This window comes from Notamacropus eugenii, chromosome 4 (assembly GCF_028372415.1).
Source record: "Notamacropus eugenii isolate mMacEug1 chromosome 4, mMacEug1.pri_v2, whole genome shotgun sequence".
NCBI classification, from domain to species: domain Eukaryota; kingdom Metazoa; phylum Chordata; class Mammalia; order Diprotodontia; family Macropodidae; genus Notamacropus; species Notamacropus eugenii.
This window is the reverse complement of record NC_092875.1, coordinates 426,817,379-426,840,513: the sequence shown is the minus strand read 5'-3', so window position 1 is coordinate 426,840,513 and position 23,135 is coordinate 426,817,379.

The window sequence follows — 23,135 nt, the reverse complement described above, 5'->3', positions numbered from 1 at the left end:
TCCCCTTTTTTCTCCTCTGACCCTGTCACCATCTTGGTGCAGGCCCTCATCTCTCCACCCTCAGACCATTACAATAGCTTCGTGGTATGTCTTCCTGCCACAAGTCTCTTCCCACTCCAATTCATTCTCCATTAAGGAGGATATCATATTAATCTTCCTAAAGAACAAATCCGACATGTCAATCCCCAGCACCCAGTCAATGTGGCTCCTAATCACCTCCAGGTCCAAACATCTGTTTGGCTTTTAAAGCCCTAGTGCCTTCAGTCTTTCTATACCTTACTCACCCACACATACCCTGCAATCCAACGATACTGGTCTTTTTGCTGTGCTCACACAAGACACTCTAATCATGGGCTATTCTCCATGCCTGTACAAGTCCTCTTTACCCCTACACACCTGGACTATTGCAGCAGCCTGATGGTTGGTTTTCCTGCCTCAAATCCTTCCCCCACTCAGCCATCAGAGTGATCTTCTTGAAGCCCAGCTCTGACATGTCACTCTTGTATTCACTAAACACCAGTCACTCTCTATTGCCTTCACGATCAAATATAAAATCCTTTGTTTAGCTTTCAAAACCCTTTGTGATCTCTCCCTTCTTTACCTTGCTATTATGCCTCTTACATGTTACTCACTTCCGTGTACTCTGAAATCCAATGATACTGGCTGTTCCTAGAACAAGACATTTCCAGCCTCCACACTTTCACTGGTTGAACCCCATTCCTGACATTCTGTCCCTTCTCATCTCTGCCTCTTGGCTTCCCTGGCGTCCTTAGTCTCAGAGAAAGACAGCTCCAAAAGACTCATGAGAGAAAATGCCATCTAGATCCAGACAAAGAAATGTGGAGTCTGAATGCAGTTCGAAGTATACTATTTGCTCTTTTTTTTTTTTGCTTTGTTTTTCTTTTTCATGGTTCCTCCCATGATTAACATGAAAATATGTTGAATACGAATGTATATGTAAAAGCCTATAACGGATCGCACACCATCTTGGGGAGGGATGCGGAGAAAATTTAATACTTATTGAAGTGAATGTTGCAAACTAAAAATAAATAAATTCATTCGAACAAAAAAGTCTCAGAGGACGTCCCACCTCCTACAAAAACCCTTTCCCAGTGCTCCTTAATCTTAATGTCTTCCTTCTGAGATCATCTCCAATGTTTCCTGTATATATCTTATTTGTGTGATGTTGCTTCTCCTTCCCTCCCCCATCAGACTGTAAGCTTCTGCAGGGAAGGCACTGTCTTTTGCTTTTTCTCTGTATCCCCAGAGGTTATACAATGCCCAGAGTATAGCAGTCACTTAATAAATATTTGATTTGACAACTAAATGTTTTTTAATTTCCTTTCTTTTTTAAGTAAGCTTTCAAGTTTTGTTAAGAGTGATGCAGTGGGTTGAGCATTGAACTAGGAACCAGTAACTTGAGTGTAAATCCCAGCTTTAATATTTACTAGCTGTGACCATGAACAGGTTACTTAGGCTCTAAGCTTCAGTTTCATCTATAAAATGGAAATTGTTCCAACCACTTCACAGTTGTGGTGAGAAAAGCACTAAATAAATCTTATATTTCAATTTAAAAGAATGTTATGTGTTCTCATATTTCACCAGTACATAAATCTTTTCTTTAGAGAAAGAGAGACAGATGCCAGCTGAAATGCCATCTTTCTCCTGTATCTGCTACCCAAGGGCATATAGAATAGCCTGTCTTCTAGAATCTGCCGCCATGTCCCTTCAAAGAATATAGGTCAATTACTTGTTGGGAAAACTGGAGAGCAATGTGGCAGAAACTGAGCATAGATCAATATCTTATACGCTTTACCAAGGTAAGGTCAAAATAGATACATGACCCAGATATAAAGAAAGATTTTTACAAGAAAATTAGAAGAACATGGTATATATGACTTATCGGACTTATGGAAAGGTGAACAATTTATGAATAAACAAGAGATAGAGAACAAAGGTGTAAAATGAATAATTTCAATTATTTTAAATTAAAAGGTTTTTGTACAAATAAAACAAATGTAACCAAGGAGAAAACTGGGGGGAAATTTTATAGATAGTTCATCAGATAAAGGTCTCATATCTAAAATACATAAAGAAATTGTCAAATCTATATGAGTAGGAGACATTACCCAATTGATAAATGATCAGAGGATATGAATAAGCAGTTTTCTAATGAAGAAAATCATATAGTCATATAAAAAATGCTCTAAATCATTAATGATTAGAGAAATGCAATTTAAAACTACCTTGAGACAACATGTTACACCTACTAGACTGGCTAAAATGACAGAAGCAGATAGATAGCAGATAGAAGCAGAAAGTGACAAATACTAGAGGGGATGTGGAGAAATTGAGACACTAACTCCTTGGTGGAATTATGAACTGATACATCCATTTTGGAAAGCTATATGGAATTATGCCCAAGGAGTTGTTACACTATTTACTTTAACCCAGCAATACCACTACTTGGTACATTCCCAAAGATAATTAGGGGAAAAGTAAAAGAACCTATACATTCTAAAATGTTTTTAGCAGCTTTCTTTGTGGTGACAAAGAACTGGAAGTTGTAGGAAAAGCCATCACTCGGGGAATATCTGAACAAGTTGTGGCATATGATTGTAATGGAATACTGCTGCGTTATAAGAACTGATGAGCTCCATAATTTTAGAAAAAAAATAATTTTAGAAAGATTGTGCAAAATAATGATGAGTGAAATGAGCACAACCAAGAGAACACCGTATACGGTAACAGCAATACTATTTTAAAAATGACCGAGCAAATAAGTTATTTTGACTGTTACAAATATCTAAATTAACTATAAAGAACATATGAAGAAAGATTCAATCTGCATTCAGAGAAAGATGTGAAAAATAGAAGTATGTATTGAATAATTTTACATCCCTATTTGTGTCTAAAGGTAACCATCTCTAGGGTGGAGGATGGGGAGAGGGGAATAAAAGAAATTTACATGATAATTTTGCTGTGTATTCGAAAGAAAAAGCAAGATGTGCATAGTAATTTGCAGTTTCATGTGCAATCGTATTTTTTATTGTATTATGTTATGGAGATGATTGCTTTATTCCATAAATTAAAAACAAAATTGAATAATAAAATATATAGGTCAAATTCCATTGCAATAAATGTAATTATAAACAATAGGATTGTAGAATTTAGATCTAGAAGTCAGCTTTGAGGTTATTTATTCCAACCAGCTCATTTTCAGGATATTGAAAGTCCTAACAAATGGCCTTCCTTACTACAAACTGCATTCAATAAAGCAAAATAACTTGAGTGAACCCTTGGGGCTCCTAAAAATGGAATCTCACCTGTATTAGCATGGTACAGTTTGAAAAAACACACAAAAAAGGCATTGACTTCAGAGTCAGAGGAGCTTGGTTTGAAACAGGGCTCTTCCACTTAATACCTGTGAGACCCTAAGCTAGTCACTTAACTTCTATGGGCCTCAGTTTCCTCATTTGTAGAAAGTGGGGTTGACTAAATTACCTCTGCAGTTTTTGCCCTCTCTAAATCCATCATCCAATATTATCCTGAGATACTCTTCCTATGTTAAACCCTAGATTTTACACTCTAACCCTCTGTTTAGATGAGCAAGAACAATTCAGCTATTCAGTAATCTGTTGACAAGGTTTGATCTAATCAGCTAATCTGGAGCTCTGTTCATTTCAACCAATATCTATTAGGCATCTATTTTATACATTGCACCATGCTAGGTTCCAAAATTGTGGGCCACCTAAAAGCCACTTTGGGTTCTAGGTACAATTTGGGTCACATCCACTCAGACGCAAAGATAATGAAACCCTACAAGTGTTTCCTTTACTAGACCAGAAGAGACATTCTCAGAGCAAAAGTCATTTACTCAAAGTAAAAAGTAAAGTAAGCAGCAAAGAATTCAATAAAATAGTAGTATGCCTGCTATCTGTTCTTGAAATGGCTGACTCCTCCTTCCATGTGCCCACCAGGAGTAATGTGGAGCCCCAGTCTTCGCTGTTAGCAGCAGTAGCATCATATTATAAGGACCTAACATTAGGGTATCAGATAAGTATCCACAGATATGTGTATGTATTGGGTCTTGGGTCTAGAATAGATAAATGGAGAGAAATCAGATACATAAACAAATACAAAGATAGAGAAATTATTAAGTAGTTACTATAGGCACTGTGCTAAGCTCTGGGGATAAAAATACAAGCAAATAGGACAGTTTACGTTCTAATGGGAGAAGACAATTCATAGAAGAGCGTTGAAAAGGTGGGAAGGAGAAATAGTGGAGGAAGAAGACCCATATAATGGAACATGTGAGTAAAAGGAGAAGTCTAGAGAGAACTGAGGCACAAGTGAAGTGACCCACGGCCAGGATTGTTCCTAAAATAATGGTCAAGGGAGGGAATCGGCAGTAAAGGGAGGACCTCAGCTCAGCTATTTTTCAGAATGGCATTGTAGCAGGAAAGGAAAAGAAGGAAGAGAGCAGAGAGAGGGCAAGAAAAAGATAAATCAGTCTTGACTTTTGCTGCCAACTCCATGCACAAACAGTGAGAAAGGAACACAGCTGGTTAATTCATAAGCAGGTATGTGCTAGTTTAGCTTCACTTCACTTCTGTTTAGCCCAAGAGGACAGATAACATAATACTGATCACCAAAAGTCAAAACCCCAAGCTGCCCTCTTTTCTACCAGTCCAATCTTTTCATGACTTATACCAAGGTTCAGTTCACATACATACCGTATGCTAGAGGATCATGGGACTTCACAGCATGGTGGTAATGAAGAGTGGAAAATCAATCTGGCAACAGTGGGAAAACTAGATTGGTGGTGGAAAAAGTAAAAGACATAGGTTTGTTTCCCAGATAAATGCTTACTTCTTCAGCAAGATATATAATCTTTCTGGGCCTTTTTCTTTAAAATGAGAGGGTTAGACTTAACAGGGATAGGGAAACTGTGGCCCTTAAGATCCTCAAGTCTGGCCCTTTAACTGAATCCAAACTTCACAGAACAAATCCCCTTAATAAAAGGATTTGTTCCATAAAACTTGGACTCAGTCAAAAGACTGCACTTAAGGACCTAGAAGGCCACATGTGGCTTTGAGGCTGCAGGTTCCCCACGCCTGGACTAGTAGATGAATGCTAAAGTTTCTTTCAATTCTAAATCTATGATCCAAAGTGGCCAAGGATAGGAACCAGCAGATCTCCAAAGAACTGAAAACTGTTCATCAGCAACCATAGGAAGAAATGCTCTAAGTAACTAAAAATAGAGAAATGAAAGATCAAAACAATACTGAAGTTTCATCTTACCCCCATAAGTAGATAAAGTGACAAAAGATATGAAGAGCTAATGTCAGAACTGCTGTGGAATGACAGGTGCATTAATATGATGTTGATGGATTTATGAGTTGGTTTGCTTGTTTTTGAAAGGAATTTGGAACTTTACTAAGAAAGTGACTAAAATATCCAAGTACTCCTACCTAGAAAGCCTATTACTAGACATATATTTCTAAGAAGGTCAAAGGCAGAAAGAAAAGTTCCAAATACATCAAAATATTCGAACACCATTTTTTTGTGTTAGCGAAGAAGTGGAAACAAAGTAAAGGCCCAATGACTAGGGAATGACTAAATAAATTGCAGTGGAATGGATAGAGTGCTGGACCTGGAATCAGGAAGATCTAAGTTCAAATCAGACCTCAGATACTTACTAGTCACGTGACCTCGGACAAGTCACTTAATCTTTGCTTCAGTTTCCTCATCTGAAATGGGAATAATCAAGGGATCTATGCCCCCAAGACTGTTGTGAGAATCAAATGAGATTGTATTTGTAAAAGTGATTGGCAAAACTTAAGATGTTATAAAACTAATAATCAGATAATAAAGTAATGTTGCTACAAAGTAAGAAACAACATACATGAAGAATTCTGAGAAGTATGAGAAGATTAATATAAACGGATACAAAGTGAAGTCCACAGAACAAGGACAGCATATATAAGGATTACAACAGTGTACAGAAGGAACAATAACTTAGAGAAACTGAACACGATGCAACTATAATAACCAAGTTTCTGTAAAAGAACAGATGATCTTGCTGTGGACAGAGTATTGGACCTTGAGCCAGGAACCCCTGAGTTTGAATCCCAACTCAGACACTTCCTAGCTGTATCATGCAGGGTAAATCACTGAACCTCTCTTGGTCTGTTTCTCATCTGTAAAATGACAGAATTGGACCAGACATCTTTTAAAGATGCCTGACAAGGCCTTAGAAAATATATTCACCAATTTGTTTATTCTAAACTGTGGTTCATCTAGGCTCAGTGATTTAAATATATTAAAGACAGATTGTTTTATTACCATATCCTCATGTGACTTTCAACTCCAAGTTAACCATTTGTGTTCTAACCTGACATTTCCAAGTCCCCAGATCTCGTTCTCTAGAGAAAACAGATGTAAAATAAGAGTTGAAAACATCTCTGCTTTCTTTCCAGCATCTATAATTATTATTCCATCCACACAACAAGTCCACCCCTTCAGTCATCTTCTTCTTGGGTCCACCCCATATGGCTTTTAAAAATTAGCCTTTTGTTATTCTTAGAATGTTTTGCCCTCCACAGTTCATTGTGATCTATAATGATTGTATTCTGTCTTTCTCAGTGATTTCATTAGCTCTTGTAGGTTCAATTATCATTTCTTTTTTTAAATAATATTTTATTTTCCCCCTATTATATGTAAAAACAATTTCTAACATTTAAAAAAAATTTTTTAATTGCTTACTGAGACAGTAAGCAATCTGATATAGGTTATGCATTAGCAATCATATAAAACATTTCCATATTAGTCATTTTGTGGAAGAAAATTTGAGAAGAAAAAAAAGAAGGACAAGAAAGAAAGAGAAAGGAAGGAAGGAAGGAAGGAAGGAAGGAAGGAAGAAGGTAGAAAAGGAGGGAGGAAAGAAGGTAGAAAGGGAAGAAGAAAGAAAAAAGATGCAAAGAAAGAAAACTTCAGTCTGTGTCCAGATGCCATCAGTTCTTTATCTGGAAGAACATAGCATTTTTCATCACGAGTGTTTTGGGATTGTCTTGGATCACTGTATTGCTGACAACAGCCAAGTCATTCATAGTTGTTTATCAGACAATACTGCTGTTACTGTATACAATGTTCTCCTGGTTCTGCATAATTCACTCTGTATCAGTTCATATAAGTCTTTCCAGATTTTTCTGAAATCATTCTGCCTATCATTTATTATAGCACAATAATATTCCATTACAATCATATACTTCAGCTTTTTTAGCCATTTCCTAACTGAAAGGTATAACCTCAATTTCCAATTCTTCGTCACCACAAAAAGAACTGCTACAAATATTTTTTGTATAAATAGGTTCCTTCTTTCTCCCCCCACCCCTGCTTTTTAAAATTTCTTTGAGATACAGCCCTAGTAGTGGTTCATTGATCATTTCTATGCAGATGCCTCCTGCATACCCAGCCCCATGCTCTAAGTTCCAACCCTGCTCCCCACCATTACCAACTGCCTAATTGGATAGGTATCTCAAATTCAGTGTGTTCAAAGCAGAACTCATTATCTTTTCCCTAAAATTCACCCCTCTTCCCAACTTCTGTCAACCAGCTTCAGACTCATCCTCAGCTCCTCATTGTTCTAATCCAGGAAGTGACCATATTGTCTCAATTCTGTCTCCACCTCCATAAAATTTCACATTATCATCCCTTCTCTCCATCTGCAAAGCCACCACCCTTGTTCAGGTACTCAGCTTTTCTTACCTACAGTACTGCAATAGCCCACTCATTGTTTTCCCTGACTCCAGACTCTCTCCCCTCCAACCCAACGTCACACAACTGCCAAAGTGATATTCCTAAAGAACAGTCCTGAATATGCCACTCACCTGCTCAGTAAGCTCCAATGACTCCTTATTGCCTCTAAGACCAAATACACTGCCTTCCTTTTAGCATTTAAAGCCTCTTCAAAATATGACTTCAACCTGCCTTTTCAGATTTATACCACACTATATCATCCAACACAAGGGGCCTCCACTGGTCAAAGGATATGAGTCAACCATTCTTTAAACAATTGAAAACTATGTATTAGTTTTCCATCCAACATTCCATGTTCTGTCTTTCTGTCTTCGCATAGTCTCTCTCTGTGTCCAGCATGCACAACCTCATTTCCACCTGTTTTCAAAGATTAGCTAAAATGCCAACTCCTATATGAGACTTTTTCTGATTCTCCAGAGGGGGAACAAGTATTTATATAACACCTACTATATACACCAGTTACTGTGCAATATTTTAAAAATATCATTTCACTTGATCCTCACAATAACCCTGCAAGGTAGGTGCTATAATTATCCCTATTTTACAGATGAGGAAACTGAGGCAGGTAGGTTAAGTGATGTGCCCAGAGTCACACAGCTATTAAGTATCTTGGGCCAGATTTGAACTCAGGTCTTTCTGACTCCAGAGCCTGAGCTCTATAGGCTGTGTCACTAGTTGGAGATTTCCCATTCCCAAATTTATCTTATATTAGAAAATTATCTGTTAGAATATGAGCTTTTTGAAGTCAGGGACTTCTTTTGGCCCTTCTTTGTATCTCCAGTGCTTAGTACACAGCCTGGGCACATAGAAGACTTTTAATAAATTCTTTAATAAATGTTTAATAAATAACTTGCTTATTGACATATTTATTGTGTATGTGTGTGTATTATATCTACTTATAGGGGTATATGCTGTTTCCCCCAATAGAATATAAGTTCTTTGGGGGCTGGGATTTTTTGGTTTTGTCCTCTTATTTGCTTGATTGACTAACTGATGGATTCTCCACTTTCTGCCCTTCTTCCATTATCTATATTTATATAGACAGAGATTTTAAAGTCTAATAGCTGACTTTTCTCCGTGCTCACTTAAATGTCTTTTGACAACTTCCTCTTCTCTTCCTCATCAGAACTGTTTCTGTTTCATTCTCGAAGATTTCCTGTACTTCTTAGGTCAACTTCTATAGCATAATTTTAAGTCACAGAATCCCTACCTTTTCTCTGGACCATTTGAAACTTACTTTCCCAAAACTTGCGGCATATATCTGATGACAACCAGTAGCTTTTCTCTCCTTGTAATGTTAACATACCAAGTGATCTTTTCAGCCCAAGGATATTATCATTTCTAATTCAGCAAGGAGTTTCTCCATGTTGGTCAAAATCAGGTCAAAGAAAAAGGACTCCAAACTGCAGTAGCACTTATAGCAAAGAACTGGAAGTATAGTATTTGTTCATGAATTGGAGAATGGCTAAACAAAATGTGGTATATGAGTACAATGGAATATTACTGTGTTGTAAGAAACAATGGCTCAGTGGATAGAGCGTCAGGCCTGAAGTCAGAAAGACTCATCTTCATGAGTTCAAATCCAACCTCAGACACTTACTAGCTGTGTGACCCTGGGAAAGTCGCTTAACCTTGTTTACCTCAGTCCCTCATCTGTAAAAAAAGAATTAGAAAAGGAAATGACAAATCACTCCAGTATCTTTGCCAAGAAAACCCCATATGGAGTCATGAAGAGTCAGACATTATTGAAAGCAAAAAAGAAACAATTAATATGAATGCAGAGAAGCATGAAGGGACTTAAATGAACTGATGCAAGGTGAAGTTAACTAGAGCCAAGAAAAGAACCAAAGAAATATTGTCAGTGGAAAAGATAACAAACAAGAGAAACTGAAGCTTGTAAAAATATAAAGATGTCACCTCTACCTCTTCTCCCACATCCTTTATATACATAGAGATGTGTAATTTTTCTAACATTATAAATGACATATAATTCTCATGGTGTTTGGGTACATTTTAATGATTTTCTTTTCTACTCTCTTTTTAGTTTTTGATTATTTGGTCAATTATTCATTCATTCACAAAGAGGCTGGAAACGCAGGAACTACTCACAGCCTGATCCCACTACAGACCAACCACATGGGCATTGAACCTTCATTTTTAAATTGATCCAGTCCACCCCTCCTCAGGTAACCTGCTGGCCTCCCACTCCCAGAGTTTTACCATATCAATTCTGAACTCAGTAAAGACACCTGATAGATGTAAATCATTGCAGCTCAAAACTACTGCACTCAAGAGAGCTGCCAGCCTTAGCCTTCACATCAGTTTTTGAGATTACAGTCATGGACTACTAAGCCTAACTTTTCTTTTCTTTTTTTTTAAAGTCGTTGTTATGAGGATGTCTCTCCAAGAGTGATACAAGGAGAAATCTAAGCCATTTGAAAACATAGTATGTGGTTATATAGTATGTATTATATTAATTACATATTATATAACAATACATAATTTATATATACATACTTTGTTTATTATGATTGACATATATCACCATCAGGTCTAGATTGGCAACTCCTGTTGTTCTGTACTTTACCTTTTAAAGAATGAAATTATCAGTAAGGCATGTCAAGAACTGTCAGCCCATTGAAGGAGGACGTAAGCAGAGCCAAGAAAACAATACACACAATGGCTACAATGATGTAATCAGAAAGAACTACAAAATAATCAAAAGCAAATATTGCAAAATTACAAGGACAAGGCAGAGATATGAGAAGATCCTTCCCCTCACTCCTTTGCAGAGGTGGGAGGTCCACAGTTGTGACACATAGCATATATTTTCATACTTTTAGATATATTGATCAGTTTTTGCTAATGGATTTTTCCCTCTTCTTCCTCTTCTTTTTTCTTCCTCCTCATCATCCTTCTCCTTCTTCAATATTCTTGGTTATATGGGATGGTACTCTGGGAGTAGAGCGGGGGAGAGATATTGCAAGAAATTCTAGCATTGTAAAACAAAACCAAAAAATTATTTTTAAACAATGAGGAATAAAAATGGACATTAGTTGTTTTGCTTTTGCTAGAGAGAAAGAACTCTGAATGACAGACAGATAATAGTAATCTCTCATTACCTCTCTATAATAGAATCACGATATAGAGTCAATATCCTGTCTCTCAGTCATGTCTGTTTCCGGTTTGCATTCTGTTTCTCAATTTCTTTGCCTATTTCTTTCTTCTGAGGTGGTCTAAAGTATCACAGCAATATCACTCCTATTTTCCTCTCTATTGATTCTCACCCAAATGCTTTTTCCACTCTGTTTCCTGCCATGAACTCTTGGATTTTTCTCATCTATCTTTTAAATATGCAATGCCTCTCTGTGCCTTCTTCCCGGCCCCCTATACATTATGTTCCATGTGAATTTGGTATACTTTTCCATAGCCATATTCCATTTCTGCAGAACAAACAACTCCTTCTTCATGGGCCCCTGTTTTTGATTTAAACGTTTTCATGTTTGCATACTTTAATATTAGGTTTTCTGAAGAACAAGGCATACATCTGTAATGCATAAACAAAAACAAAGGGTTAATCACTCGAAGGTAAACAAAATGGAGAAACATCTGTGAAGGTACATGCAAGATCCATATAATCTGGGTTGTTTCAAATATCATTGTTAATTTAAAGAGACAGGAACTGGCTAGTCCCTGAGGGGATGTATGCCCCACAGATTACAGTGCGCCTTTGGCTCTTATCTGGTAAATAAGATCAAGTCTCAAATTCTATTTCTTTTACTTGAATTATTTGAGTTGGTTGTCTCTTTCATACTTTCAAAAAACTATGAAGGGTTAGAAGTACAGTTGACTTTGAACGACACAGACACCCTCAGTGAAAGAAGAGAATTGCTTCCATAAATGATAGCCTTTTCATGAAGCATCTGTGGAATCCAGAAGGATGTATCTTTGAAGTCACATAACACGATGGAAAGACGCAGGTTTTTCAAGACACCTGGTTCTATTCCCAATTTTGTTTGTTTTTAACAAATCACCTGACATCTCTGGGCCTTAGTTTTTCCCCTCTACAAACTAAAAGGTTTGAAATGGATACACTTCTACCTTTAAAATTATATATACATATATATATATATATATCTTATGCTATCATAACAAAATGTTCCTAATAATATTCACTGTATCAAATAGTAAACTAAAACATGGCTTCCTGAAAGAGGCATGCCTCTGCCTAATTCTAATTCGCTACAAATTAGTTATTAGTCACAAAACCAATATTAGATGAAACAACATTATAGAGAGAAATTAATTCCATTGGAATGTCCGTAACTAAGCAATGGAACAAATAGCATTTCAAAGGGTTTTTTGAATTCACAGTGGGGTTTGGTTAATAATGTATTAACTATGCTATTGCAAAACAATGTTGGTCAGAGCAGTCTTATTTGGGGTAGGCCTGTAAAATATCCTGCCTCACTGGAACTCAAATGCTACTAGTAATAAAAATCAAAGAGAGTTATTTTGGAATTCTAAGTTTTATGTAACATCCTGTCTTAAGCTGCCTCAGATACTAGGCAGGAGCCAAAAAAATAGTGGTGAATTTTCAGCTGCATTTTGAGTTAGTTAGCCAAAAAAAAAAATAACTGTGAAAAAGACCCAGAATATTAGTTGCTGATAACGTTTGGCTGAACATCTATAGATGAAAGATACATCTGTACTTTGAAAAAAGTTAATCGTTGTTCACATCATAATTTTTTATTAACAACTAACTCTTATCATTTGACATTTTAAAACTTTCCATAGTGGTTTTCATCTTCCACATAACACACACTCATCATCCTAACTTTCACTGGAGTTCAGGAAAGATTTACAGAAGAGAATTTTGGCTAATAGAATGAAGACTTTCAAGAGGGAATGAAAGTTGAGGCAAGTCTTAAAGGACTAGTGGGATTGGCAGAAGAGAGAGAGTAGGCTTTCCAGTGCAGTGGAAAATAGAGGTTCGTATAATTTAATGTGTAAGACTTAGAGGATACTTTATAACAGATGATTGTTCCATAATAAGGTTATATTCCACGCATATACACATACACACACACACACACTTTTTCAAATTTCTGAGAGATAATGCATGTTCTCTACATCAACTGCACAACTTATAACCTGTAGACACTACCTGGTCAGGGGTCTTTCTCATTAGGGATATACTTTTTATTATAGTATGGGCATGCTACAAGAAGGATTGCTCAGAGTACAGGCTGCTAACTAGAGAATAATCTGTTGGAAATCCCACGAATTGCATAAAGGGGGACAGTAGGAGAAGGGAAAGCAATACAATGCCTCCTGAGGAAGGAACACTAGCTGTGGAGTTAGAGACCTTATGCTCTAATTCAATAATAATAGCAAGCATTTATATAAGGCTTCAAGATTTGCAAAGTACTTGAGAAATACTATTTCCTTTGGTATTCACAACAGCTCTGGGAGGGAGGTGCTATTACCTTCATTTTACAAATAAGGAAACTGAGGCAGACAGTGTTTTAAGTAACATTTGCAGGATCATATAGCAAGAATCTGAAGCTGGATTTGAACTACATCTTTCTGACTTTCCACCCAGCATTCTATCTACTATGCCAAATACCATCTTTTATGTTTACTACCTGTGTGATCTTTGGTAAATCACTCTAACTTTCTCAGTCTCTTTATCTGTAAATTGGAGAGATTGGATTATGTGACCCATGAGGCCCCGTCCAGATCTAGATAGCTCTATCTCCTATATGATATGTACATTATAAAACAAGACTGACACATATTAAACCTTTGAGGACTTTGGGCACTATCTAGACACCATGGGCACTGCCTGTCTACCAGACAGTATTAAGCAGTCTCTAGATAGAGACTTGGGTCTATATACTAACAATTTTACTTTTAAGTGATTTTTTTAGTGTTAATTCATAATTAATGTCTGCATGTTTACAACAACTTCTTCCTTGGAAGACTATAGTAATACATTCCAAGATGTAACTCACAGTTTCTAATTTATTTTAAATATGCTTTGCCAAAATACTATTTTCACATGATGTCCTTAGTTGGTGAGGTTACTACGACCCAAATTACTTATTTTATCTTGATATGGGACAGTCAGTTGAGTATACAAAAACAAAAAATCAGTTCTCATAAGATCCATACATTTGAGACTGGAAAGGAATTTAAAAGCTATTTATTCAGTACAACTCCAACAATTTAAAGATAAGAAATTGAGGGTCAGGGAGCTTCTGTTACTTACTCAAAGTCACACAGCTACCAAGCATCAGAGGTGTGTTTTAAATCCATCTTTTCCCAACCCCAAATCCAGCACTCTACCTACGATATAGTGTTGCTAAGGAATTATCATGTGTCCAGTAAAAGCAACACCAGTCCTCTTCCATACTCATAGATCTCCTTTGCCATGGCCAATGAAGCCAATGATTACCAGAAAGACCAGACAAGACATTGAGGAAAGCTCAGTGCAGATCCAATCCCAGTGCTAGAGCAACACAAAATACCTTGGACAGCACAATCAACAGCAATATTTCAACATATTTACTAAATTTAATCAGACTTTTTCATTGTGTCACCTTAACTGAGGTAGCCAGGTGAATCAGCAGATAGACTGCTGTGTGTGGAGTCAGGAAGACATGAGTTCATTTCTGGCCTCAGATATGTACCAGCTGTATTACCTGAGGCAAATCATTTAACCTTTGTCTTTCCTCAGTTTCCTCAACCGTAAGATGAATATAATAATAGCACCAACCCCCCAAGAGTTATTGTGAGTATCATGTTAGATAATATTTGCTAAGTGAGCCCAGTCTCAGGCACATAGTAGATACTACTAATAAGTACTTGTTCCTTTGTCTCCTCCTGTCTTCTTAATGCAACAAATTGTTAACTGCCCTCCTTCCTTCCTCAAAACTTCTCACTATCATCTCCCCTGGTCCCCTATTTCAGTGGAGGATGCATCTCTACTCTTTATTAAGACTAAGTGCTCTGCCCATGCCCTTGATTCCATCCATTCTCACCTCCTCCAGAGACTTTGTTCTAGTACTCTCTTCTTGTTCTAGTACTCTCTAGTACCCTCTCCTTTTTTCTATATCTCTTTAATTTCTTCTTTCCCTCTGTTGCTTTCATATCAACCCATTGTTGTTCCGTTGTTTCAGTTGTATCCAACTCTTTGTGACTCTCTTTGGGGTGTCTTTGGGAAAGATACTGGAATTGTCAATTCTTTCTCCAGGTCATTTTAAGGATGAGGAACTAAGGCAAAAGGGGTTAAGTGACTTGCCCAGGATCACACAACTAGTAAGCGTCTGAGGCCAGATTTGAACTCAAGAAGATGTTTCCCTGATTCCAGGACCAACACTCTATCCATTTTACCACTTAGCTGCCCGATATCAACCTATAAACATATAAAGGTCTTCCCTATCCAGAAAAATCCAGAATCCATCCCACTGACAGAAATTTGCTAGTGTCCCATAATTCTCTCCTCCCCTTCCTTCCTAAACTTCTGGAAAAAGCACTCTGCCCACTATGCTTTTCTTACCACTTATATCTTCTCCCTCTGGCTTCACTATGTTTATTGGTAGTGCTATCAATTAATTACTCAGTCTCTGGTTTTGAAATTCTTAGTGTTAACCGTGGACTTTTCCTCTCTCTCAACTCTCATACCAAATCAGTTACCAAGTGCTATTGATTTAGCCTCTCTGATATACTTCTTCTTTTTTTTTAAATTAATTTATTTATTTAACTTTTAACATTCATTTTAACAAAATTTTGGGTTACAAATTTTCTCCCCTTTTCTCCCCTCCCCCCCCAAACACCAAGCATTCTAATTGCCCCTATGACCAATCTACTCTCTCTTCTATCATCCCTCTCTGCCCTTGTCTCCATCTTCTCTTTTGTCCTGTAGGGCCAGATAACTTTCTGTACCCCTTTACCTGTATTTCTTATTTCCTAGGGGCAAGAACATTACTCGACAGTTGTTCCTAACACTTTGAGTTCCAACTTCTTTACCTCCCTCCCTCCCCACCCCTTCCCTTTGGAAGGCAAGCAATTCAATATAGGCCAAATCTGTGTAGTTTTGCAAATGACTTCCATAATAGTTGTGTTGTATAAGACTAACTTTATTTCCCTCCATCCTATCCTGTCCCCCATTACTTCTATTCTCTTTTGATCCTGTCCCTCACCACGAGTGTCGACCTCTAATTGCTCCCTCCTCCCCATGTCCCCCCATCCATCATCCCCCCCACCCTGCTTATCCCCTAATCCCCCACTTTCCTGTATTGTAAGATAGGTTTTCATACCAAAATGAGTGTGCATTTTATTCCTTCCTTTAGTGGAATGTGATGAGAGTAAACTTCATGTTTTTCTCTCACCTCCCCTCTTTATCCCTCCACTAATAAGTCTTTTGCTTGCCTCTTTTATGAGAGATAATTTGCCCCATTCCAATTCTCCCTTTCTCCTCCCAATATATTTCTCTCTCACTTCTTGATTTCATTTTTTTAAGATATGATCCCATCCTCTTCAATTCACTCTGTGCACTCTGTCTCTATGTGTGTGTGCGTGTGTGCATGTGTGTGTGTGTGTGTGTAATCCCACCCAGTACCCAGATACTGAAAAGTTTCAAGAGTTACAAATATTGTCTTTCCATGTAGGAATGTAAACAGTTCAACTTTAGTAAGTCCCTTATGACTTCTCTTTGCTGTTCACCTTTTCATGCTTCTCTTCATTCTTGTGTTTGAAAGTCAAATTTTCTTTTCAGCTCTGGTCTTTTCATCAAGAATGCTTGAAAGTCCTCTATTTCATTGAAAGACCAATTTTTCCCCTGAAGTATTATACTCAGTTTTGCTGGGTAGGTGATTCTTGGTTTTAGTCCTAGTTCCTTTGACTTCTGGAATATCCTGTTCCATGCCCTTCGATCCCTTAATGTAGAAGCTGCTAGATCTTATGTTATCCTGATTGCATTTCCACAATACTTCAATTGTTTCTTTCTAGCTGCTTGCAATATTTTCTCCTTGACCTGGGAACTCTGGAATTTGGCCACAATGTTCCTAGGAGTTTCTCTTTTTGGATCTCTTTCAGGCGGTGTTCTGTGGATTCCTTGAATATTTATTTTGCCCTCTGGTTCTAGAATCTCAGGGCAGTTTTCCTTGATAATTTCATGAAAGATGATGTCTAGGCTCTTTTTTTGATCATGGCTTTCAGGTAGGCCCATAATTTTTAAATTGTCTCTCCTGGATCTATTTTCCAGGTCAGTTGTTTTTCCAATGAGATATTTCACATTATCTTCCATTTTTTCATTCTTTTGGTTTTGTTTTGTGATTTCTTGGTTTCTCATAAAGTCAGTAGCCTCCATCTGTTCCATTCTAATTTTGAAAGAACTAATTTCTTCAGTGAGCTTTTGAATCTCCTTTTCCATTTGGCTAATTCTGCTGTTGAAAGCATTCTTCTCCTCATTGGCTTCTTGAACCTCTTTTGCCAATTGAGTTAGCCTATTTTTCAAGGTGTTATTTTCTTCAGCATTTTTTTGGGTCTCTTTTAGCAGGTTGCTGACCTGCTGTTCATGCTTTGACTGCATGTCTCTCATTTCTCTTCCCAGCTTTTCCTCCACCTCTCTAACTTGATTTTCAAAATCCTTTTTGAGCTCTTCCATGGCCTGAGCCCATTGAGTGGGCTGGGATATAGAAGCCTTGACTTCTGTGTCTTTGCCTGATGGTAAGCATTGTTCTTCCTCATCAGAAAGGAAGGGAGGAAATGCCTGTTCACCAAGAAAGTAACCTTCTGTAGTCTTATTTCTTTTCCCTTTCCTGGGCATTTTCCCAGCCAGTGACTTGACCTCTGAATATTCTCCTCACACCCACCTCGCCTCCTGATCCTCCCAGCCAGAGCTTGGGGTCTGAGATTCAAATGCTGCTTCCAGCCTCAGGTCTTTGGCAGGGGCAGGGCTGCTATTCAGTGTGAGATTAAGTTCAGGTGCTCAGGTCAGGGCAGGGTCGCCTCATGGGCTCAGTTCCCTCAGGGGGTTTATGCAGAGACCAATGGATCCAGGCTCCTGCCTGCTTTGGGAGCCCCTGTCTGCTCCCACCACCACTTCTGCCTCCCGAGGGGGCCTGAGTTATGGGGGCACCCCACTCCCCTCGCGACCCGCCAAAGAGACCCTCTCACCGACCCCCGTCACCTGTGGGTGGAGGGACCCGTCCCTGAAGCCTGCTCGGATCTGCTCCTCTCGGTGCCGCAGCTGAGGCAGGGCTGTACTTGGCTCCCAGTCCGCGGTGCAAAGGACCTTTTGCGAGAGGTTTGCAGGTCCCTCTGGAACAGAAATCTTCGCTCCAATGTTCTGTGGCCTCTGGTCCTGTAGAATTCGCGGTGAGTTGCTATTTACAGATGTTCTATGGGTTGTGGGTTTGGAGCTATGTGTATGTGCGTCTTTCTACTCCACCATCTTGGCTCCGCCCCCTCTGATATACTTCTTATTCATCTCCTCTCTAGTTCCACTACCACTACTCTTGTACTGGTACTCATTACCACTCCATTAGACTAATGCAATAGCTTCCCTAAAGGTCTAAGTACCTCTGTCCTTTTCCACATCCCAAAGTATGTTTTACAGTGCTACCAAGTCTTCATCATGAACAGATCTGGTCAGAGGATCATATAATAATAGATTTAGTGCTGGAAGGGACCTTAAGGAGCATCTGATTCCACCCCATTCATTTTACACATCAGGAAACCAAAGATCAGAGAAGTTAAATAATTTACCCATAGTCACACAGGGAGTAAGTTATAGACCCAGTTATCTCCTCCTACTCCCATTCAAGTAATCTATGCTCCAGCCAAACTATCTCCCCCTTGTATGTCCAGTGCTTTACCACCTCTGTGCCTTTGTCTCAGCTTGAAATAGCAACTATCCTTTTCTTTCCACCTTGTCCTATCCTTTAAAGTTCACTTCAAATGTCACTTTCTTTAGGAAATCTTCCCTAATTCCCCCTACCACTCCCCCTACCACTCCCCAAGGAAATTACTTTTAAGTAGTCAGATGTGAAAAATAACAGTTTTATACTATGCAGTATGCACTCATCATGCATTATCTGCATTATAGTTATTTGTGTACATCTTGCTCTCTTACTGGACTGCAAACTTCATAAGGGAAGGAACAATATATTGTATTATCTAAACTTTTTATCTTCCGCTAGTGCCTAAACCAATGTCCTGAACATAATGGATACCTATAATTGGTTGCTAAATAAAATGAATGGATATAAACTATGAGAGAAAAACCTAAAAGAAAACCTTTTTTTTTTTTCTAAATCAGGAAATACTGTCCATCCGAAACCACAAAGGAGATTCAGAAACTTCCAAATTCAGCATGGTGGTAAGTCTAGGCTCTCTTTTCTTTCTGTTCCTTTGATTTTTCTTAACATAAATTGGCACCATTCTTTACATTGAAATTTTCACCAGAGAAATGAGACATTCCAGGTTGTCGCTGATCTTTAACAGAATTTGGATGGGGTTGCCTCCATTTGTAGGCAAGATTCAAATAAAACATCCCAGTTCTGCCCTTGTTCCTTTGTTTGTTACATGTTTGGTTATAATTATGAGCTTCATTCTTGAGGTTTCTTATCCACAGTGTCTCATTCTAGGAGAAAGATTACATGAGGTTTATATCTGCCCTTGCTAAGAGAGAAGAGGTCCCTCAGTTCTGACATTAAATCACAGACACGAGGAGCTTGGACCCTGCCCCACTTTCCAATGCTTTGATATTTGCTCCAATAGCCAAGTTCCTAAGATATGAAAATCATCAAAACTTTTTTAAAATGAATAGTTGCTCATTGTTTATTTGATACTAAAAAGATTCGTTTTTAGAGCTTCTTTCTTTGTAAGTTGAATTTCCTCTTCTGTTTTGTGTCAATCCATGAAGGTAAAGTATATAAGTGTGGGGGAGGTAGGATTAGTGAAGAAATGAATGGGAGCCTAACTTTCATAGGGAAGGGGACTGTTGAAGAGTAAACAGCTTTCAGTTCAGTTCTACGAGCATTTATTGAGTCTCTCTGTGATATGCAAGGCCTAATAATTTTTTTTTAAATCAGAAAAAATAAATTCTAGAACATTAAATATTCTTTCATATTGAAAACAATGATTTCTTCTCTGACACAGATTGTATCTTTATGATCATAATAAACTGGATGTGGGATTGTAAAACATGGTTGAGTTAGCCTAGAGTAGTTGGGTCATGCAACTGGCCTACACCATTCCTAGGCTGCCTTAGGAATCATCAGAATAGAGGGTAAGATTTGGGGCATGTCAGGAAGACCTTGTAACTTCCAAAATACATCCTCCAAAAATGCCTCTTCTTAAAGATCTCCTGATGGCTGACATTGCCAGTTTTATTCCTTCCTTAAGCAAAACAGGTTTAAGAAAGCAGAGATTTGTCATCTGCTAAGTGCAAATACCTTCTGAGAGATAACACAGTACGTCTTTTTGAGTAACCAGCAATTCATTTCAGGAAGCCTGACCACATGAAAAAGTTTTAGGTTTAGATTCAGGAACATCTGAGTTTGGGTCTTCCTCAACATTTACTATTGGGATGATTTTGAGCAAGTATTTAAATTTTTTCAGTCTCAGGAAGCTCTTTGAGACTTATTTACTAAACTAGAGATGGTTTGACGGTAATGAATTTATTGACTCTTTTTCCAAAAAGAAGTTTTGGTTACAGGAATTGGGGAGACAGTGGGAGAGAAGTGGGCACCTAGAAAGACAAGAAAAAAGGACATCATTATGGGGAAAAGAAGGCATAAAGAACCAAGCCAATTCAACCTGCTACATCAGTTTGCTTGAGACTGACTCTATCCTCACTTTTATGGCATTAAGATAAGTGGAGCCAATCTTAAGCATTCAGGTGGTAAGATTTGAAAGACCCTGAAATCTATTCCTTCCACTAGAAAACTTCCCTACCACACTGCTGATCTACCTGAAATTCCTTGGGTGTTTCATTTCTTTGGTTAAAGAATTGAAGGCCACTGTGAAAATGTAAATGTTGGGAGAGAATGACATGTTAATCCATTATCACCTATCATACAAGAACACCCTTTTAGGAACCGTTAGGATCCTGAAGAAATGAGACACAACCACTATCTGAGGAAGGTGGTGCAATTTTCCAATGAAGGAACAAAATGAATTCAACCAATTCCCTAGCACACGTAAGCAGGAGCACAAATCTGGAGCTAGGCGGGATCTCAGAGGATCTCTTCTGACCTCCTCATCTTTGTAAGGAAGGAATCTGAGGCACAGAGAGGTAGAGTGATTTGCCCAAGGTCATACAGGTTGGAAGTACAGAAGAAGGATTTTAACCCAGGTCCTCCCTCTCCAGAACCAGTGTCCTTCTCACCATACCAAGTTGCCTCCCAATATGGAGCTCTTTTGGCTGAAAAAAGGATCATTTCCTAGGTGTTTGGTAACACCAATAACCACAAGAAATATGAAGCAATATGAGCTGTTTGGGTTTGAATAAGAAAAGGAAATTGATTTACAAATCAGGAATGGAATTGGAACCCTAAAAAAAGGACAGAGTATCTTTCCCTGCCTTACATATAAATATGTAATGGAATCCTGCACTGGGGAGCTGCTCCGCTTCTCAAAGCAGCGAACATGAGGCCACAACCAAAATACCAAATGATTTAACAGTGGTTGCAGAAAAATGTGGATCAAACTAGGAGGTTTTACTTTAAAGAAGTTGAGAAATTTTCCAGTCCCGAGTTACCCTCCAGCTACATTGTTTTTTTTTATGTTCAGTAAATTTGTGGTGTTTAACAGAGGCAAAAGAATAAATAGAAACTTCCAGTTACCAAAATATGTGCCTTCAAAACACTTGCAGCATGTAACTACTTTGTAGCTTTCCAAAATAGCTTTTCCAAACCAACAGACCATCTGAAGGATTGGCAACCCCAGCAGAAAGAAATAGGTGTTTGTATGGTTAAATCAATACCTCAGGATCACGGATTTAGGTCTTTAGGATTAGAGGTCAGCTAGTTTAATCCCCTCATTTTGCAAAGGAGGCAACCTCCCCCCACCCCACAAAGTCTAAATGATTTTCACATGGTCACGCAGATAGAAAAGGTCAGAGAAAAGATTGAACCCAGGTCATCTGTGACTCCAAACCCAGCATTCTTTCCACTCTGCCATCCTCAACTTCTTCCTGCAATTGTTTTTGAAATGGAAATACTCATAGGCCCTGGATTGCTACATTTCGTGGAAAGATATAACACAACCCATGCCTTCAAGGAACTCATATCTGAAGGAAAATGAGTCATACAAGAGCCATTATATCTGCTAATTCTTTTAACACCCTAAGATGTTGCTCATCTGAAGTTGGTGGTTTGAGCTCCTCCCCCATGATAATTCAGTGTTGTCTCATCTTCAGTTTCTTTTCCTATCTTTCCTATTCCACAGAGCCAGAAAGACCTAAATTCAAATCTGGCCTCAGACACTTATTAGCTGGGATTAGACCCAAGTCATTTAGCCTCTGTCTGCCTCAATTTCCTCATCTGTAAAATGGGAATAATAATGTCACCTTATCTTAGGATAAGTGTTCTTAGGAGAACAAAATGATGTGCTATTTCAAAAATGTTTTGCAGATCTTAAAGCACTACAAAAATGCTAGTTATTATTCTTAAAGAAACTATTTTCAGAGTAAGAGTTGAATGGCTCTGTGGTGCAATGGAAAGTGCACAGGCTCTGAAATGTAAGGACTTGGATTCTAATTCCACCTCTGATATTTACTCTTTACTACTTGTGTGAACTTGGACAAGTCACTTAACCTCTCTAGGCCTCAGTTTCCTCATCTATACAATAAAGAATTTGAACTAGATGGCCCCTTATGTCCCTCCTAACTCTAGATTCATAAAAGAATTTTTGCCTTAAAATCAGGAGAAACTTAGACTGAAATCTGCCTCAGATAATGACCAGCTATGTGACTACAGGAAAATAAACCTCTCTGAGCCTTCATTTCCACATGTGCAAATTGGAGATAATATTGCTGGTACACCCCTACTTGACTACATACCAAGTGGTTGACTCTATCAATGTCAATTTATTAGCATGCTCCCATTTCTTGATCTTTCTCTAGTCATTAATATTGCAAAAACAAAACAAACAAAAAATTTAATTGTCCTTGCTTCCATCTTTTATATGTGCCTTTTTCAGTCTAATTTGGCCAATGATTTGGTCCCATCAAACCAGGGTCCACTACCCAAAGGAAGATAATAACTTCTATGTAGTTGGGACTTAATAAGTGAATTCTA